Below are 22,704 nucleotides of genomic sequence, written 5' to 3'. Positions count from 1 at the left end.
ACTTAATTAAATATATAATGTATTTTGATTACAAATATTTGATTACATAACTTGAGACTACTTTGAGAAGCTAGTATCATATTCCTTCTGATTCACACTGGTTGGACTATGTGTAAACCATAAGATCATAAGACAAAGGAGCAGAATTAGGCCATTTGGCCCATCGAGTCTGCTCTGCCTTTTCATTATGGCTGAATCATTTCCCTCCCAACCCCAATCTCCTGCCTTCTTCCTGTGTTTCTTCATGCCCTGTCTAGCCAAGAATCTACCAACTTATGCCTTAAATGTACCCTATGGCTTGGCCTCCACAGCCACCTGTGGCAACGAATTCCACAGATTCACCACTCTCTGGCTAAAAACTTGAACTTAACTTGTAATTGTAACGTAATCAATGGTATATTTTTTTAAATTGTATACTTAAGCACTGCAAGCACAAGAGATTTCGCGGATGCTGGAAATCTAGAGCAACACACACAAAATGCTGGAAGAACTCAACAAGTCAGGTAACATCTGTGGAGAGGACCAAACTGACGTATTGGGCTGAGAGCCTCCATCAAGACTGGAAAGGAAGGGTGCATAAACCAGAATAAGTAGATGGGGGGAGGAGAAGGAGTACATACAATTGGTGATAGATAACACCCCGTACCTTGTTCAAACCCTTCTTGTCACACTGACCTCTTCAAAAAGACAAGCACAAACATGGCCTGATATAAATGAGCACAAGGAACATTGTCACCTCATATAAATGTCTGGAGCACGTGATTCACGATCACCATCTCTGCACCAGAGCTGGAAGCAGTTACCGTGACGCTATTTCAGCTCAGGGTGTTCTGGACTTTGAGTTCAACTCCAGTGCCGACTGTACGCCCTCCCTGTGGAACAGGTTTTCCTCGCATGCTCCAGTTTCCTCCCACAGTCCAAAGAGGTACTGAGTAGGTCAATTCGTTATTGCAATTTTTCCAGTGATTAGGTTAGAGTTAATCGGGTTTGTCGAGGGTTGCTGGGGCAGCGTTGCTCGAAGGGCCAGAAGGGCCTGTCCCACACTGTATCATTAAATAAATAGAGAAATAAAATGAATGTACAATACTATGGCACAACTGGAACAAGTTTGCCTCATATTGCAGAACAAACAAAATGTGAAAAATGTAAGTGAGGCTGTGTACCTACTCAGGGTAATCTTAACAATAACCTTACAGTAAATAATATAGATTTAGCATAGTTGGATATTATTGTGAATCATATTAGAAATCCTCATGTATTGATTTATTTTTTCATGAATAAGACTGCAGGAATGGCAACAATTAAATCATTAAAATTGTGTCAACTTAATTTAAGAGGTTAAATAGTATTTTAAAATGATAATAATTATAACAAAACAAAAGCCAATGTGTATAGCTTCCTGGTCAATGACATATAGTAGTTATTTGATCAAAGCAATGTATCAACTCTGAAGCAAAGCATTCCTTGTAAAAGAACTAGCTATTCGTAATCAAATGCTTATAAGAATCAAGTCTGTGATGATATTTGTTATAAATCGGGTAAAGGGTAAACCAAGTGAAAGAGCCATGTTGCTGAGAAAGTACTGTAGAATAAAAATATTTCACATACCTATTTCTGAACTCCACACCATTCTGACCTTACAAAGGACCAATTTAGTTCCTCGCAAACCATTTACTTTTAACATTTCTGTAGAATTCTCTTTCACCTTGTCTGCTAGGGCAAATTCATGCCTTCTTATGTCCTTCTTGATTTCTTTCTTAAGTATTATTTCCCTTTTCTTATATCCCATAAGTATTCATTTGTTCCTACCTGCCTATATCTGCTATGCAGATCTTATTTTCTCCTAACCATGGCCTCAATGTCTCTTGAAAACCAAAGCTACGTAAACCTGTTATCTTTACCTTTTATTCTGACAAGTACATATAAGCTTTGTACTCTCAACATTTAGCTTTTTAATGCCTCCCACTTACTTACCAAGTACGCCTTTGCCAGAAAACAGCCTGCCCCAATCTACACTTGCCAGATCCTTTCAGATACCGGCAGAATTGGCCTTCATCCAATTTTGAACCTCAACCTATCCAGACCTATCTTCTTCCCTGTTTACTTTGAAACTAATGGCATTCTGATCATGAGATGCAAAGTATTCCCCTACATAAACTTCTGCGGCAGCAGGAGAGTACAATGTATAAAATGTATAAATTACAGTAAGAAATATATGTATATAGGAAAAAATAAATTAAATAGGCAGTGCAAAAAGAGAGCAAAAATATTGAGGTAATGTTCATGACTTAGTTCATTGTACAGAAATCTGAAGGGGCTGTTCCCAAAACATTGTGTCTGTGTGTATCTTCAGGCTCCTCTACTTTCTCTCTGATAGCAGCAATGAGAAGCAGCAAAACCTTGGTGATGGATATGAATTATGACTGGAATCTTCAAACAATTCATCATCTAATATGTGTTAATCATTCAGAAATAACATATTCAAGATTTCAAAATCCTGACTATTTTGAGCTAGACCACCATACTTACTTTGTATTATCTGAATTGAATTGACTTTATTTCTTACATCCTTCACAGACATGAGGAGTAAAAGTCTTTGTTATGTCTCCATCTAAATGTGCAATGTACAATCATAGTAATTTATAATAACTTATAATAAATAGAACAGTCAAGGTAATATAGAGTACACTCAAGTCAGTGTGAGTTCATCAGTCTGATGGCCTGTTGGAAGAAGCTGTCCTGGAGCTTGTTGGTCCTGGCTTTTATGCTGCAGTATCATTTTCCGGATGGTAGCAACTGGAATAGATTATGTTTGGGATGACTCGGGTCCCCAGAGATCCTATGGGCCCTTTTTACACACCTGTCCTTGTAAATGTCCTGAATAGTGGGAAATTCGCAACTACAGAAGCACTGGTCTGTCCGCACCACTCTCTACAGAGTCCTGCGATTGAGGGAAGAACTGTTCCCATGCCAGGTAGTGATACAGCCAGTCAGAATGTTCTCAATTGTGCCCCTGCAGAAAGCTCTTAGGGTTTGGGGGCCCATACCAAACTTCCTCAATCGCCTGAGGTGAAAGAGGCGCTGTTGTGCCTTTATCACCACACAGCTGGTGTGTACAGACCACGTGAGGTCCTCAGTGATGTGGATGCCGAGGAACTTGAAGCTGTTTACTCTCTCAAACCCAGATCCACTGATGTCAATAGGGGTTACCCCGTCTCCATTCCATTCCTCCTGTAATCCACAACCAGCTCCTTTGTTTTTGCGACATTGAGGGAGAGGTTGTTTCCTTGACACCACTGTGTCTGAGAGATGACTTCTTCCAGAGCTGTAATCTGGATTTCACACTTTCTCAATGGATACCCTGCTGTAACTTGAATTTGAAATTTTTTAAAAACTTACATCCATCCACAACGTGAGAGAGTAAAAATCTTAGTGTTCTGACTCTGTCGCAATGTACAGACAGGTGATTTTACATGTCTAATGGCCTGTAGAAAGAAGCTGTCCCGTAGCCTGTTGGTCCTGGCTTTAATGCTGCGGTACAGTTAGCCAGACGGAAGCAATTGGAACAGTTTGTGGTTGGGGTGACTGGTGTTCTCGGTGATTTTCCAGGCCTTCTTTATGCACCTGCTGCTGTACATGTCCTCACTAGAGGGAAGTTCACATCACTGATGCACTGGGCTGTCCATGTCACTCTCTGCAGTGCCCAGTGATCAAGGTTGGTGCAGTTCCTGCCAGCCAGTCAGGATGCTCTTAATGAAAGTCATGAAGACTTGGGTGCTCATGCCAAACGTCTTCAATCGCCTGAGGTGGAAGAGACACAGTAGTGCTTTTTTTGTCACACGACCGGTGTGTACAATGCAGGTAAGATCCTCGGTGATGTGTATACCGAGGAACTTGAAACGACTCACCCTCTCACCTGCAGTTCTGTTGATGTAGATTGGGGAGAGCTTGTCTCTGTTGATGAAATAAACCAAAAATATGTTACGGCAGCTTCATGGTTTGCAGTCAGTTTTGGATGCTAAATTGAGTACTGATTGTTTTGCAATGATAGTGAGTTGTAAATCGTCCAATTGCTGCATCATTACATTGCAAGTGCTAACCTATCAGTCACAGTCTGTTCTATTAGTTGGATGTTAGTGATCACATGGTGCCATCCTAAAGAAGTGCAGGGGGTTATTCCAGCTTCCCTGACCAATACTCAAAGTCAAAGTCAAAATCAATTTATTATCCAAGAACATATATGTCACCATATACTACCATGAGATTAATACTTTTTACAGTCATTCCCAGCAAATACAAAAAGCACAATGGAATTAATGAAAAACCGTACTCAACAAAGACAGGCAAACAATCAATGTGCAAAAGACAGCAAACTGTGCAAATACAAAAAAAATTAATAACAATAAATAAATAAGCAATAAATATCAAGAACATGGAACATCCCTCAATCAAAATAATTGCACCCTCCCAACCACTGAGCACATCACCATGAAAAGTTGCAGTAGAGAAGCAGTATCCATCATTAGGGACCCCCCCCACCTCCCAGGTCAAGCTCTCTGCTTGCTGCTGCCTTTAGGTAGAAGGTACAAGAACCTCAGGACTCGCACCTCCAGGTTCAAGAACTGTTACTAGCTCCCAACTATCAGGCTCTTGAATAAAAGAGGATAACCACTCTCAATTGGCCCATAAATGTTCCTATTACCAATGATCTCACTCTAAGGACTCTTTATCTCAATATCTCATGTTCTTGTTATTTATTGAAACACAGAAAACCTACAGCACAATACAGGCCCTTTGGCTCATGATGCCGTGCCGAACATATACTTACTTTAGAAATTACCTAGAATTACCCATAGCCCTCCATTTTTCTAAGCTCCCTGTTCCAATCCAGGAGTCTCTTAAAAGACTGTATTGCATCCACCTCCATCACCATCGCTGGCAGCCCATTCTACGCAGTCACCACTCGCTGTGTAAAAAACTTACCCCTGACATCGCCTCTATACCTGTTTCCAAGCACCTTAAAACTGTGCCCACTCATGTTAGCCATTTCGGCCCTGGGAAAAAGCCTCTGACTATCCATATGATCAATGCCTCTCATCATCGTATACTGTACACTACTATTATTTATTTATATTTGATTTTGCACAGTTTGTTGTTTGTTGATCTTCCACTGATTCTGTTATAGCTACTATTCTACAGATTTGCTAAGTATGCCCACAAGAAAATGAATCTCAGGGTTGTATATGGTGACATATATGTACTTTGATAATAAAATTTACTTTGAAGTTTGAATAAAACTAATTTATTTTCCATTTGAATCATAGGAGCTTGACATGCAAGATGGTAGTGATGTCAAAATAAAAATTCCTTGATTGTCAAATGCTGGGGTATCCTAGGGATGTTTCCAACTGCTATGAAAAGATTATCAGCTCAATAAAAGTTACCCTTTGGTCTGCTGAAAACCTTTTGACTACTAGTGTGATGCTGCTGACTATCTCATTCCAGCGTGACTCAGACGGAGGGTCACAACAGACTACAGATGCTGTAATCTGCGACAATAAAACCCAATAAGTTTGTGGAACTGAGCAGATCTAGCAGCATTTGGGGGATGAAAAGAATTGACAATATTTTGGGTTAAAACCCTGCATCGGGACTGAGAGTGGCAAGGGGAGATGGCCTCTTTATACCGGCAATGTCCCCTTTCCACTCTCAGTCCTGATCCAGGGACTTGACCAGAGCCGTTGACAATTCCTTTCATTCCACTCGTTTGACTCGTTGAGTTTCTTCAGCATATTGTTTTTTGATTCAGACAGTGAAGTGACTAGCTGAACTTATAGGAAGTGAAATGATTATTTCACTTTGCCTCAAATCAGTTGTTGTCCACTCTTGCTGAGGAACACAGCTTTCAGTGACTGAATGTCTAGCTGCACATTTTTTTAATCAACCTCTATACACACTCTAACAGTCAGAAAACTAATGGAAATAGCATATCATAGCTTTGCTCGGTTTTTTTGGCAGAATCAGCTGAAAACTGTTTGTAATTGAATACGTTATTGGATTGGGTGAATTCCTTGTTGATGATGATAAGTCTCAGACTTTATAATGCTTGCCTCTTACATGAACTAAACAACTTTTGCTCTGCATTGAGTACTGCTTTCAGCTTTAGGTATGGGAGTACTAAAAGTGCTTGAAAAGATTCCTTAGCGTACATTGTGTATTGACAGTGAGGTACTACAGATATTGATTTGCTTTACACATCATTCCCAGAACCTGAATGTCACTGCAAGAATTCCTCAGGATCGTATCTAAGGCCCACCCATGTTCAGCTACTTCATCAATGACCTTTCTTCTACTATTAGGTCAGGAATAGGACTGTTTGCTGATGATTGCACAATGTTGAGTTTCATTTAGAAATCCACATGCAGCAAGATCCAGATAACCTTCTGGCATGTGCTGATAAGTGACAAATAGCATGCCCATCACAAAAGTACCAGGTAATAATCATCTTCAACAAACAAAGACTAACTGCCTTATATTTAATATCATTATTATTGCTGATTCACTCCACCATCAATATGCTGGAGAAACGCTGTTGACCAGAAACTCAACTAAATCAGACACATAAATACTGTGGCTTGATGAGCTGGGTATCCATTCAGTGATTAACTCACCTCCTGATACTTCAAAGTCCACACAATGCAAAGCACGAGTCAAATATGTGATATAAAAAATATTCTTCATTTGCCTGGATAAGAGCCGCCATGGCAACTTTGAAGAAACTTGAAACAATCCTTGACAATGCATCCTATCCACAAACCTGAGCACTTACTGCCTCTGCTTCTGTTGCATCATTGCTGCAGTGTGTTCCATCTGCAATATGAATTTATTCCCTTCGGCTTCCATGGTATTTTCTCCCAGACCTATGGCTTTCCTTGCCAGAAGGACAAGGACAGTAGGATGTGAGAACAGAACATCACCATCTGTAAGTCCCACAATATTTTGATTTGGTAATGTATTTCTTCTGCTTCATTGTTACAGGGTTCAAATCTTGGAACTCCCAACCCAACACAACTATGGGAATACCTTCACCAGAAGGAATAGAGCTATCAGGAAGGCAGCTCAGAATCAGAATCAGATGTATTATCACTGGCATGTGTCACGAAATTTGTTAACTTAGCAGCAGCAGTTCAATGCAATACATAATATAGAAGAAAAATAATAATAATAATTAATAAATAAGTAAATCAGTAACAGTATACATATATTGAATAGATTATCACCTCATCACCACCTCATGAAGGGCTATCAGAAAATGACTATAAATGCTGGCCTTACCGTACGAGGCTGATATCTCAGAACTAGTGTCCCCTACCTGTCATCTTAATTTTCTTTTCATTTATTTATTTCTTGGTTTACTCAAATAACCATTCATTGTTGGTATACCATGAATGTCCAAGAAACAAAAGAGCAGATTGTGGATTACTGGAGGACCAGAGATAGGCTCGACATGATCAACATCAGTGGGTCTGCAGTTGAGAGGCTGAGTGGTTTCAAGTTCCTCGGTATGCACATCACCGATGATCTCGCCTGGACTGTACACACAGGCTTTGTGGCAAAAAAAGCACATCAGCGTCTCTTCCATCTCAGGCGACTGAAGAAGTTTGGCATGGATCCCCAAATCCCCAAGACCTTCTACAGGGGCAGCATTGGGAGCATACTGACTGGCTGTATCACCGCCTGATATGGGAACTGCAAAGCCCTTGATCGCTGGGCACTGCAGAGAGTGGTGTGGACAGCCCAGCGCATCTGTGGATGTGAACGTCCTTCCATTGAGGACACTTATAGTAGCAGGTGCAGAAAGAAGGCCTGGAAAATAATCTGGGACACCAGTCAACCCAACTATAAACTGTTTCAGCTGCTTCCGTCTGGCAAACGGTACCCAGCATTAAAGCCAGGACCAACAGGCTAGAGGACAGCTTCTTTCTATAAACCATTAGATTTTAAATTCACAAGTCTGCACATTGTGACGGAGTCATAACACAAAGATTTTTACTTCCTCACATTGTGGGATGGATGTAAGAATTAAATAAATTCTAAATACTAAATATCTTACAGTTCTTACAGAAACATCTGTTGACAGGCTATTCAATCAAGAATCTCACAACCAATGATTTAATCTCATGAGAACATAAGAAATAGGAGCAGGAGTAGGCCACCTGGCCTGTCGAGCCTGCTCTGCCATTCAGTAAGATCATGGCTGAACTGGTTATGGACTTATCTCCACTTACCTGCTTTATCTCCATAACCCTTAATTCCCCTACTATGCAAAAATCTATCCAACCTTGTCTTAAATATATTTATTGAGGTAGCCTCCACTACTTTATTTGGCAGAGAATTCCATAGATTCACCACTCTCTGGGAAAGGCAGTTCCTCCTTGTCTCCGATCTAAATCTACTCCCCCGAACCTTGAGGCTATGTCCCCTAGTTCTAGTCTCACCTACCAGTGGAAACAACTTTCCTGTCTCTATCTTATCTATCCCTTTATGTTTCTATAAGATCTCTTCTCATCCTTCTGAATTCCTAAGCTCATGTATAGCCACACAAACAAATATACTTATTTAAAATCACAAACAAGAGTAAATCTGCAGATGCTAGAAATCCGAGCAACACACATAAAATGCTGGGGGATCTCAGCAGGCCAGGCAGCATCTATGGAAAAAAAGTACAGTTAACGTTTCGACCTGAAGCTATATATATATAGTTCTTAATGTAATGTATAGTTTTATATGTATTGCAATGTACAGCTGCTGCAAAACAGCAGATTTCATATACCAGTGATATTAAATCTAATTGTGATTCAGATTTCCCTTTACTTCAGCATGTCGAGGCTGGCAGTGATAGCGCTCCCTCTGCTGTTTCATGAAAGATCACAATATAAAATAAAAATAGGCAAGGAAAACCATTCTAGTTTACTCATCCAAATATTCACAATTTCCCCCCAAAGAACCCTCTGAATCATTTCTAATTAACACAATTCAATCATCAGAAGGACTATGGAGAATGCTGAAAGCTGCAGAAAGTTGCAGACTCAGCCAGCTCCACCATGGGCACTAGCCTCCAGCATTTAGGACGTCTTCAAAAGACGATGCCTCAAGCAGGAGGCATCTGTCATTAAGGACCCCCAGGACACGACCATTTTTCATTGCTACCGACAAGGAGTAGGTACAGGAGCCTAAAGCCACACACTTAACATTTTAGGAACAGCTTTAACCCCTCTGCCATCAGATTTAGATAGAACATAGAAATTTAAAGCACATTACAGGCCATTCGGCCCACCATATACCCACTCTAGAAACTGCCTAGAATTTCCCCACCTCATAGCCCACTATCTTTTAAAGCTCCATGTACCTATCTAAGAGGCTTTTAAAAGACCCTATTGTATCTGCTTCCACCACCGCTGCCAGCAGTGCATTCCACGCACTCACCACTCTCTGTGTGAAAAGCATACCCCTGACAACCCTACCTATTTCCAAGCACCTTAAAAATATACCCCTTCATGTTAGCCATTTCAGCCCTGGGAAAAAGCCTCTGACTGTCCACACAATCAATGCCGCTCATCATCTTATACACCTCTATCAGGTCACCTCTCATCCTCTGTCGCTCCAAGGAGAAAAGGCCAAGTTCACTCAACCTATTCTCATAAGGTACACCCTCTAATTCAGGCAACATCCTTGTAAACCTCTTCTACACACTCTCTACATCCTTCCCGTAGTGAGGTGACCAGAAATGAACACAGTACTCCAAGTGGGGTCTGACCAAGGTCTTATGTAGCTGTAACATTACCTCATGGCTCTTGAACTCAATCCCATGGTTGATGAATGCCAACACGCCATACGCCTTCTTAACAACACTGTCAACCTGTGCGGCAGCTTTGAGTGTCCTATTGACATGGACCCCAAGATCTCTCAGAACCTCCACACTGCCAAGAGTCATACCATTAATACTATATTTTGCCATCATATTTAATCTACTAAAATTAACCACCTCACACTTAACTGGGTTGAAGTCCATTTGCCACTTCTCAGCCCAGTTCTGCATCCTATCTCTATCCTGCCGTAGCCTCTGATAACCTACCAGACTATCCACAACAACACCAACCTTTGTGTCATCAGCAAACTTACTAACCTACCCTTCTATTTCTTCATCCAGGTCATTTATAAAAATCACAAAGAGGAGGGGCCCCAGAACAGACCCTTGCAGAATACCACTGGTCACTGACCTCCATGCAGAATACGAACCATCTACAGCTACCCTTTGCCTTCCGTGGGCAAACGAATTCTGGATCCACAAAGCAAATCTCCTTGGATCTCATGCCTCCTTAATTTCTGAAGGAGCCTTACATGGGGAACCTTATCAAATGCCTTACTGAAATCCATTTACACTACATCCACTGAACTACCTTCATTAATGTGTTTCGTTATGTCCTCAAAGAATACAATCAGGCTCGTAAGGCATGACCTGCACTTGACAAAGCCATGTATGGACAATGAACCATGTACACTATCTCACTATTTGATTTCTTGATTTAATCTCTTTCTTATTGTAATTTAGTTTTCTTTTATTACGTATTGCAATGAACTGCTGCCAAAATACAACAATTGTTATGATATGCACCAATGATATTTAACCTGATTCCGACTCCCACTTCAGGGAACTGGGATCAGTAATGAAAATGGCCCACATCTCGAAAATATAAATCGCCCCACAGAGGCTAAATAGACAGCAAAGATATCTCATCAAAAATGAATGTCATACGTTATAAATTAAATTTTGATTTAATCTGTATTAAATTCAACTTCACAGATGCTTCCAAACTTTGTGACCAAACAGAAAGGGAAACTTGCACAGCACCAGCAGATTCCGATTACCCTTGATCTTCTGGTGTGGTAGCTATATCATTTTTTGTTTTTTACCTAAATATTCTCTAGGTTACCTTGTTCATAAGCACTGCTATATCACTATAAAGCTCCTGAGTGCTATTAACACAGTTGACCTTTAGAGGTTTGAATTCTCTAAGAAATTAAAATCTGCAAAGAGGTTCACAAGAATGAAAGAGTTAACATATGAGGAGCATTTGACAGCTTGGGTCTAAACTCACTGAAGTTTAGAAGAATGAGGGGGATCTCATTGAAACCTACCGAATATTGAAAGGCCCAGATAGATGGAAGTGAAGAGGATATTCCTTATTGTGGGGGAATCTAGGACCAGAGGCCACAGCCTCAGAATAGAAGGACATCCCTCTAGAGAAGAGATGAAGAGAATTTTCTTTAACGGGACAGTGATACATTTGTGGAATTCTTTGCCATAAACAGCTGTGGAGGCCAAGTCATTGGGTGTATTTAAAGCAAAGGTTCATTGTTGATTAGTAAGGGAATCAAAGACTATGGAGAGAAGTCTGGAGAATGGGATTGAGAGGGATAATAAATCAGCCATGACATGGAGAGGATGTTTCCTCTGGTGGGAGAGTCTAAGATCAGAGGACACAGGTTCAGAATAGAGGGGCATCCATTTAGAATGGAGAGGAGGAGGAATTTCTTTAGCCAAGGAATGGTGAATCTAGGGAATTTATTACCACTAGCAGCTGTGGAGACCAAGTCTTTATGTATATTTAAGACAGAGGTTGATAAATTCCTGCTTGGTCAGGGCATGAAGGAATATGGGGAGAAGGCAGGAAAATTGGATCAGTCATGATGAAATGGCGAAGCCAACTCAATGGGCCAAATGGCCTAACTCCGCTCCTACGTCTTATGGTCCTGGGGTCTTATGATTGAATGGTGAGCAGACGTGAGGGACTGAATAGCCTAATTTTGTTCCAATGTCTTATAGTCTTATGATCTTAAAACATTTGTCCTGTTTAAATCTCCTAGTACCACAAACGCTTGTCATACAACACAAAACAAAAAGTTCTCCCTACATAGTTCAGTTGTTTTGTCTTCTATGCTACTGACAAGGATCCTTTCCTGGCTGGCTGCCAGTGACTAGTGGTGTTCCGCAGGGGTCAGTGCTGGAACCACTTCTTTCTACGCTGTATATAAATGATTTAGATAATGGAATAGATGGCTCTGTTGCCAAGTTTGCAGATGATATGAAGATTGGTGGAGGGACAGGTAGTGTTGTGGAAACAGATAGGATGCAGAAGGACTTAGATTGGTTGGGAGAATGGGCAAGAAAGTGGCAAATGAAATATAACGTTGCAAAATGCATGGTCATGCACTTTGGTGGTAGAAATAAACGTCCCGACTATTTTCTAAATGGGGAGAAAATCCAGGAATCTGAGATGCAGAGGGACTTGGGAGTCCTTGTGCAGAGCACCCTAAAGTTTAACTTGTAGGTTGAGTTGGTGGTGAGGAAAGCAAATGCCATGTTAGCATTCATTTCAAGAGGTCTAGAATACGAGAGCAGGGGTGTGATGCTGAGGCTTTATAAAGCACTGATGAGGCATCACCTTGAGTATTATGAACAGTTTTGGGCCCCTCATCTTAGAAAAGATGTGCAGGCATTGGAAAGGGTCCAGAGGAGGTTCACAAGGGTGATTCCAGGAATGTAAGGGTTATCATATGAGGAACGTTTGATGGCTCTGGGTCGGCACTCGCTGGAATTCAGAAGGATGAGGGGGGATCTCATAGAAACCTTTCGAATGTTGAAAGGCCTAGACAGAGTAGATGTGGAAAGGATGTTTCTCATGGTGGGAGAGTCTAGGACAAGGGGGCACAGCCTCAGTATAGAAGGGCGCCCTTTCAAAACAGAGATACAGAGAAATTTCTTTAGCCAAAGGGTGATAAATTTGTGGAATTTGTTACCACATGAAACTGTGGAGGTCAGTTCATTGGGTGTATTTAAGGCAGAGATTGATAGGTTCTTGATTGAACATGGCATCAAAGGTTATGGGGAGAAGCCCAGGAGCTGGGGTTGAGGAGGAGCTAGAAAAATGGATCAGCCATGGTTTAATGGCAGAGCAGAATCGATGGGCTGGATAGCCTAATTCTGCTCCTATATCTTATGGTCTTGTGGTCTTATGGACAAGGGACATAGTATAACATTTTACCTTTATGGTAAGTTAGAAAAATTCTGAAAACCTTTTTTTAATGCTCAATTAAATAAAAATTGAAACCAACGTGGGATTTCTTTACCTAACACTGTAAAGGCAAAATAATAACCCATTTTACTGTTCCGTCATGAGTACACAAGGAATGAACTATTGCACTAGTTTACGTGTTTTCAAATCTGCTTTGTCTCATCATAAATTGAGTCTTGAGTGTAGATTTATGCAGCAATAAATTATTTTCTTGAGTCAGAGCAAACCTATTAATCACAGCAGAACCAGGGCATTGATTTGTACTTCTCAGTTGCAGTTTCTACAATAAATCTAGAGATGGGAAAGTAATTGCAGAGAGGTTGTTTAATCTTTGCTTTGAAACAGTGAGGAGGGGCTTGCTTTTCTGATAGTGTGATTGAATTCCACAGCACTTCCTTTACTAACCTGCCCTGATTATAAAAGCACAAGAATTACAACAAAGGGGATAACTTTACAAAATAATATTTTATGCTGTTCACTTCACCAGAATAATAGTTCATAATTCATTGCAGAATGGCAACATAGAATCAGGGAAACATGCAGCATATAAATTGGTTTATTTGGTCCACACCTTCCACACCCACCCGATGTAAATTTGTAGTTGGTTTATTATTGTCACGTGCTGTATACTGAGATCCCGTGAAAAACTTTGTTTTGCATGCCACACATAGGGAAACAGCAATAATAGAATGCAGAATATGGTGATACATTCACAGGTACAGAAAAACTGCATTACATGACAAAGTAGATTGTTAGATCATCAGGTCTTTATCATAAAGAGGTCCTTTCAATAATCAGTAGTCCTATAACAGTGGAATGGAAGCTTTCCTTGACCCCGATGGCACACATTGTTATTCCTGAATGGTGGAAAGGGTTAGAAGAGAGAAGAGAGTGTCTGAGTGGAAGAGATCTTTGAGTATGTCGGGTGATTTCTCGAAGTGTAGACAGAGTTCATGGAGGGGGCATGATGGATTGAGCTGTATCCACAACTCTCTGCAATTTCTTACTGTCTTTGGCAGAGCAGTTGTCGTGCCATGTCTTTGGCAGAGCAGTTGTCATGCCATGCTGTGATACATCCAGATTGGATGCTTTCTACGGTGTATCTGTCATGACTGTGAAGTAAACCACCAGAGACAGAGAGAGGGAGATGGCGGGGGAAACCTGTAATTTGAGACACCCATAAAATCCTTTGCTGCAAAGGACAGCGGTGACTATATCATGCCCATTTAGGAAAGCGCCAACCACATCATCAAGAATTATCAGCATCCTTTGGTGTTAGTGCTTCATATCTTCTATCTAGCATTAGGGTAAAAAAAAAATGGTCAGCCTAATTATGATGCGTGGAAATGGAAGGGGGACATTATGGTCAAGAGATGATGCCAAACGTCGTTGGGAAGTGGCAAGGAGAGGGAGAGAACAGGAATCGGATGAGGCCAGGGCCACACGACTCCAGGATCAAAGAGTCAGGACAAAAAAAGATAAGAGAACAAGTGACAGAGGAGGCATGCACATCTCCAGGATCAGAGACAAACAACAACCAGCAGAAGAGCTGAAGAGACGGGGGATGAAAGGGCTGCACATCTCCAGAATGACAAAAACAGGCACAGAAGGAGGAGAGAGGAAGAGACAAAGGAGCTGAGAAATGCACGTCTCCATGATCAGAGACAAAGAACAAACAGCAGAAGAGATGAAGAGACGGGGGATAAAAGGACTGCCCATCTCCAGAATGACAACGAGAGGCTTGACAGTGGCAGATAAACCAGAAATGATGCCATCAAAAGTGTCCTTCGTTAAACGAGGAGGAGCCATATTTGCTTTGCTACGTGTCGTTCTTCTTTAATAAACTGAGTTTTCTACTTCAGTTTCCAAAGGAAAGAGTTACCAATAGCATTCAGGAAAATTTAATGTTCATTCTGGTCACATCAGATTGCACTACACTTCTCTCAAAGGGTGTCCCAACGGGTCACCCTGTTGTCTAGTTAACTTCCATTTACCACCATTTTTTCCAGCTGATCTTTGACCTTTAGTATCCTTCTTTGTTATTCAAAACTCCACAGATGTTCATGTTGTCTGCAAACTTGTCAGAGACTTCCAGTTAGAAAAATACCGATTCACCATGATTGTTTGCCTCCTATCACCCACTCAACTTTACCTCTGGTCTGCCAACATGTTTCAAATCCTTTCTACTTTAGCCCACCATGCTAGACCTTGTCAAACCCCTTACTAAAATCAATGTAAATCATGTCTATTGCTCAGCCCTGATCAATTTTCCAAGTTACGTTGTTAAAAAACTATCAGACTTGTGAGACATGATCTTCTTTGCACAAATAGAGAAAGGGTTGTAAATTAAAGATGGTAAGATCGATGCCATAGCAGAGGTAGAAAGGCTGCAAAAATAATGCAAAGAAAGATTATATTTAAAGAAAGCAAAACCAGAAGGGAAAGTTAAAAAATCGAAAAATAAGACTTTGTACCTGCAGTGCTTTATTTTCAATACTGGGGAGAGTGGCATAGTTAACAATTTTCATGTTATTTGAAGAGAACTGAAATAAACAAGACCAGAATTTTTGTAGGAAACTTTCCTACAACCTCATGACATTCAGAACATTTTAGTCATAAGGTAGATATCAAGTTCCCAGTTTGACGTTGTTAACTGTCTATCAGTATTAAATTGGGTATTGGCATGAATAACAGTAGGTGCCACGTGTTTCACTGAGCAGAAAATTAAGATCCAATATATTGTTTCTGTCTATAGCATTTATCCAACTCAAAAAGGGCCAAGAAACATATCCTAATTCAGTGTTAACTGTAATTTAGAGTTGAAACATAAACTTTTGTCTCTACTCCAGACCATATTAAAGTATCTAATTCCCCTACAATTCTTATGATTGCTGTAATTTTGCTGATAAGATTGTAAGTGCAGTCAATTTGTGACTGCCTAAATGTCAGAAAGTGATATGCTGCCAAAAATTTAATGTCTCTGAAATTTAATGGATGTATTAAGTGTATTTGCCTTTAGGAAAGGAAGACACGTTAGTATGAATGCAAGAAGGCAATAATGTGGCTACAGTCTTGAATGTATTTTCAGAAATAGACCACAAAACTAACTCATCTTCATTCAAAGCAACAATTCTGAGTATAGGTATAAAAGTTTTGTCTTGGCCTATTTCTGTTTTGTGGAGAATAGCGATCATAATTGGTCAAGTAAGGCTGTGACTTCACACCAGCAGTCTTCGGGATCTTCTTTGCCCTTCTCCTGAGGTGCACATTTGATACTGCAACAAAGAGGATCCACATCAGATCAGGTGGAGGGCCTTTAACTTGCCAGCCTAAGAGCCAAACCAAGGTGCGTGAGGATTTGATCAGAGATATGCTGTTTGCTAATGTGCAGCAGCCACAACCCATGCTCCACCACATCTCCAGAGCCTGCTGGATCACTTCTCCCAGGCCTGCAAGGAATTTGGTCTGGCTATCAGCTTGGAAAAGACAAACATCTTGGGACAAGACATAAAGGCACTATCAGTCATTACAATTGATAACTACAAACTGGATGTTGTTTCTGGGTCCATCTTTAGTGACAACATCTCCTTGGATGCAGAAGTCGATAAACACATCAGGAACGCTGCAACACCCTTGCCCGCCTCATCACACGAGTCTGGGAGAACTCCACACTCTCAGTCAAAACAAAGATGGCAGTGTACAAAGCTTGTGTCACCAGCACACTGCTGTATGGCAGCAAAACCTGGACAATGTATGATAAGCATGAGACAACACCTTCCACTTAAGGTGCCTTTGTCACATCTTGGGGATCTTCTAGAGCAGCCAACCTTTTTTACGCCGTGATCCAATACCATCCAGCTAGACTACGTGGACTCCAAGTTGGGAACCCTATCCTAGAGAGACAGAATACCAAATAATGAGGTTCTCCCTCATGCTGGTCTCCTTAGCATGTACACCTTGCTTAGGTAGCATAGGCTATGCAGGCTAGGCCATGCCCGCCACATCCCAAAAGACATCCTTTACAATGAGTTGTCTTTAGGCAAGAGAACTTCTGGCTGCACACAGCTGCACTACAAGGATGTCTGCAACTGGGAGATGCAGGTGCTGGACATCAACTTTGAGTCCTGGGAGGAACTTGCAGTTGACTGCACCAAATGGAGAAGTAACCTGAAACCTTAAGTCAGGTGAAGAGAATTTCCTGAAAGTGGCGGAAGACAAGCAGGACCATAGAAATGAATGCTACAACTGAGTTTTACAACAGAGACTGCCACTCTTGCTCTCGTTAGCCACAGACAGCGCTGCACCAACAACTAGGACGCCAATGGAGGGCCAAAATAAAAGGGATCAGGAATTGGGCAAAATTGCATAAACGTTCTTTCAAGTACTAGTGATTAGGTGATTAATCTGAGACTAAGAACAGTGGTGAATTGAATGTGTCTGTGAGTTGTTAGTGGAGCCACTACCTGCAGTGCAAGTACAATGCTTCATCAGAATTAGATCTTGCCTTTACTTTTGTTGTATTACAAGAAGGCCAGTTAAACACTATTAGGGCACACATAATCTCATTCACGCATACTTTGTAACTCAGCCAGTGCCTGGAAATTTAGTTCAAAGGATGCATGTGACATATTACATTGCCAAGGAAACATACGTTTTATCAATATTTTACTTAAAGGTTTTTTGTCTCATCCATGTCAAAATTTGACAAGAAATCACAGACATGTCCAAGCATGAGGTTTTTTATCACTTTTGGTTTGTTAGGTGAAGGACAAATTGATACATCAATCATCATCTGTAAAGTGTTTGAAAGTGCATATGCACTTACAGCTGAAAAGATCTATACTAAGCATTTTTGTGCTTCGTTGTCTAAATTTCCGCTGCATAAAGGTTCGTTTATTTTGTGCTGTAGTTTCTATGGTTTCTATGGTTTAAAATATCTGGTTCCTCTAAATTACAGAGCCTACTCCAAGAGTAAATTTTTCAAAATATAATTCATTTCAGTTCACTCTACAGTTCACAGTTCAATGTAAATTTATTATCAATGACTGTATACAATATGTCACAACATAATACACTGAGATTTATTTTCTTACAAGTACTTGTAGCAGAACAGAGAAACACAATGAAATCAATGAAAAACTACACACAAATAACCAATGTGCAAACAAAAAGCAAGTAACTAATAAAAAATAAACAACAATCAATTAATCATTCAATAAATAGATAATAAATAAACAATAGATAAATAAATAAATGGACAGATAGGTAAATAGTTAATTAATTAATTCTGAGAACATGTGTTTTTTAATGACGAGGATTTTGTTTCTCTCTCACTATTTTAAATGTATGTTATACAACTCGGACCCAGAATTGAATCTATTGAATTGAATTTATTTAAATCTTACATCCAACTCACAATGTGAGGGAATCTTTGTGTTATGATTCTGTCACAATGTAAAGACATATGAATTTAGAATGGTTTGTAGAAAGAAGCTGTCCCTTAGCATGTTGGTCCTGGCTTTTATGCTGTGGTACTGTTTGCCAGACGAATGTTGGCTCGTTCAACTGTATCCATGTATGGTTTGAATGATAATTAAACTTGATTTGATTTGAAACAAGAGAAAATCTGCCGATGCTGGAAATCTGAGCAACACACACAAAATGCTGGAGGAACTCAGCATGTCAGACAGCATCTATGAAAAAAAGTACAGTCGACATTTCGAGCTGAAACCCTTCGGCAAGACTGTAGAAAACAAAAGCCAAGGAGTAGATTTGAAAGGTGGGGGGAGGGGAGAGAGAAACGCCAGGCGATAGGTGAAATTTGGAGTGGAGGGGATGAAACAAAGAACTAGGAAGTTGATCGGTGAAAGAGACAGAAGGCCATGGAAGAAAGAAGAAAGGGGGGAGGAGAACCACAGGAAGGCGATGGGTGGGCAAGGAGATAGAATGAGAGTGGGACAAGGGGATGGGAAATAGTGGCGGGGGGGTGTGGAGGGATTAATGGAAGTTTGAGAAATCAATGTTCATGCCATCAGGTCGGAGGCCACCCAAATGGAATATAAAGTGTTGTTCCTCCAACCTAAGTGTGGCCTTATCCTGACAATTTGATTTCATTTGAGCTGCAGAGCCCTTGAAAGTGAGCCCATACGTTGTGGATTCAGTTCAGAGTTGAGACGAGTGCAGTCATCCATGCTGGTTCAGGAGGCTTATGGTCAAAGGGTAAAAGCTGTTCTTCTGGTGTGAGACTTGAGGCTCTTGTACCTCCTCCTGATTGTAGCAGTGAGATAAGAGCATGGCCTTGAGGCTGGGAAATTTGTCTGATGAAGTCATAATTATGAATCCAAAGAAAATAATCGATTTACTCCAGTGGCACAGAACTCTTGCTACCAGGATGATGCACTCTGGAAGTTTACCAAGACATTTGCTATCTTTTGGAACACGGTACAACTGGCCGCAATGCAATATGTATTCAGTCTGTTAGCATCCTCTATTTAACAGTCCTTAAATGCAATGTTGTTACCTATCATTGAAACACCTCATTATACTTAAATAAATCAAGGATCAAGTTTGACAAAACATATGGAAGGTATTTCCTTAATAAGTACTTCAGATACCAATGCTGTCCATCATATAAATCTTCCCAAGGTGATGAGCAGGGCTACAATCAGACACACACAAAAATTCTGTTGATGTTATGAACCAGTACATCATGGGTAAAACCCTCCCAATCATTCAGCACATCTAGAAACGTAGAAACATAGAAACATAGAAAACATATAGCACAGTATGTGTTAATGCACAAGGCTGTGCCAAACATATCCCTACCTTAGGACTACCTAGGATTTACCCATAGCCTTCTATTTTTCTAAGCTCCATATAGCCATCCAGGAGTTTCTTAAAAGACCCTACCGTTTCCGCCTCCACTACTGCCGCTGGCAGCCCATTTCACGCACACACCACTTCCTGCGTAAAAGACTTACCCCTGACATCTCCTCTGTACAGTTCCAAGCACCTTAAAACTGTGCCCTCTTCTGCTAGCCATTTCAGCCCTGGGGAAAAGCCTCTGACTATCCACATGATCAATGACTCTTATTATCTTGTACACCTCTATCAAGTCACCTCTCATCCTCTGTCGCTCCAAGGAGAAAAGGCCGAATTCACTTGTTAGAGTGAGTTTTTTTGGGTAGATGATTAGTTTACACTTAAATGACTTTGGCCACCAGACTTCTATTTGACAAAGTACTGTGGATTGAGTCCACAATAATGTGCTTCCTAAAAAAGTGTGAGTACCAGATGCTTCTGGCGCTGTAGTTTGACCAGATGCTATAGTTTCGAAGACAGTATTATCTATACTTTATAAATATTAATTGTCTTCTATGTTAGCATGTAAAATGCCAAATAAATGTATTGTGGATTTAACTTGCATTCCTAAAGGCTGTGGATACCAACCCAGAAATGTTGACGTTGGAAGGAAATGATGAAGTCAGAAGGTGTGATGTTTGTAGGTAGCTTCAAAAGGAAACATTGTCTATAACTTTTTAAATAGCGATTGCCTTTGTGTTTAGCATATAAATATTGAACCCCCATTGGGCTAGCAGACCTTTCTACCGAAAGCGTCTCTGTCCGTATGATGCCTGTTATACCTTGTTGTGTCGAATAAAGAAGCTGCTTTGTATCTACCAGTGACTCTGTCTCTCTAGTGATTTCATCCACGCTACACACTCAACCTGTTCTCATAAGGCATGCTCCCCAATTCAGGCAACATCCTTGTTAGTCTCCTCTGCACTTTTTCTATGGTTTCTACGTCCTTCCTATAGTGAGGCGACCAGAATTGAGCACAGTACTCCAAGTGGAGTCTGACCAGGGTCCTATATAGCTGCAACATTACCTCTCGGCTCTTAAATTCAATCCCACGATTGATGAAGGCCAATGAACTATATGCATTCTTAACCACAGAGTCAACCTGCATAGCAGCTTTGAGTGTCCTATGGACTCGGACCCCAAGATCTCTCTGATCCTCCACACTGCCAAGAGTCTTACCATTAATACTATATTCTGCCATCATATTTGACCTACCAAAATGAACCACCTCACACTTATCTGGGTTGAACTCCAACTGCCACTTCTCAGCCCAGTATCAATGCATCCTATCAATGTCCTGTTGTAACCTCTGACAGCCCTCAACACTGTCCACAACATCTACATGAAATGTTATCGTAGAAAAGCAGCGTCTATCATCAAAGATCCTCACTACCCAGGCCATGCTCTTCTTTTGCTGCTGCCATCAGGTAGAAGCTACAAGTGCCTCAGGTCTTGTACCACCAGTTCATAAATAGTTACTACCCTTTAACCATCAGGTTCTTGAACAAAGGGGGATAGTTACACTCATTTAAGGACTCTGCTATATTGTTATTTCATGCTTGTTATTTATTGCAATTTATTTATATCTGCATTGTGCAGTTTTTTTACAGCTTCCGGCTCCTGATGTTTTACAGTTTACAGTTACTGTTTTACAGATTTGCTAGGAATGCCCACAGAATAAAAATCTCAGGCTTGTATGTGGTGACATGTATGTACTCTGATAATATATTTTATTTTGAACTTTGAACTTTGACCAATTGCCTGGTTTTATTTTACAAACCTCTTTAACAATTTCTTTTTTTTTAATCTTCAGAATGAACTATTTCATAGAAAATAATCCCTTTGTAAGATGTGTACATACACCATTCATACAACTACATGTAATATCTTATACATTTACAATTTCTTCCTTCATGCATTGCAGTTATTAAAATCTCCTTTATTTTATGAAGGATAAGGTTAAGCAACTGGTTGAACAAGATAGATTTCCTGTGCTGCGGAGACCTAATGCCCACCTTTGTGTGTGGCTGCTTACAGATGTGCATGGACTTCTGGGACACAAATATTCTCTTGTTACTTTCTGCTGTGAACCTAACTGTCCCCTATTCTGAAATGGCTGGACTTGACTACACTGGCTGAGCAGGCAAAGGATACTGAGGTAAGTTTTCTGTTTTTCTGTTCAATATTCCTTGCTTCACACCTTTCACATGAGGTTTCTGAGGAGGAACCATTTCATTTACAGGCCATTAAACAATGGTCAGTGATTAGGATCTTGATGGATTTAATTGGGTGTTTTTCAAGCTAGATGGTTGAGACCTTTGACAATTAATCTCAACATCAAATTTGTCCCAACAGGCACTGGGATTCATGCACCGTACCTGTCTGTGGGGGCTTTTCCCACTCTCTTTGAACTTTAAATTCCCCACAAGCTACTCTTATGTTTGTTAAGTTTGAGGGAGCTGAAGGGAACTCGGGGAGGGGACAAGGGAATGGAGAAAATGTGAAGATATAGAGATAGATATATTGGTATCCCAGGTTTATTCACAACAGCCCATTATTCAGTGCTCCATGATGTATTCCCTGGGATGGATGCTGAGGCAGATGTCAAGTACGACCAATCAGCTTGGCAAAAGAGTGACTGTGATTGGCCAAAAATCTGTTGATCTGTGAGCACAGAGAACTGTCCATGACAACATGTGCTGCAGAA

The sequence above is a fragment of the Mobula birostris genome, chromosome 1, assembly GCF_030028105.1.
Source record: "Mobula birostris isolate sMobBir1 chromosome 1, sMobBir1.hap1, whole genome shotgun sequence".
Lineage (NCBI taxonomy): Eukaryota > Metazoa > Chordata > Chondrichthyes > Myliobatiformes > Myliobatidae > Mobula > Mobula birostris.
The sequence above is the reverse complement of the archived record's forward strand: the minus strand, read 5'-3'. Positions refer to the sequence as shown.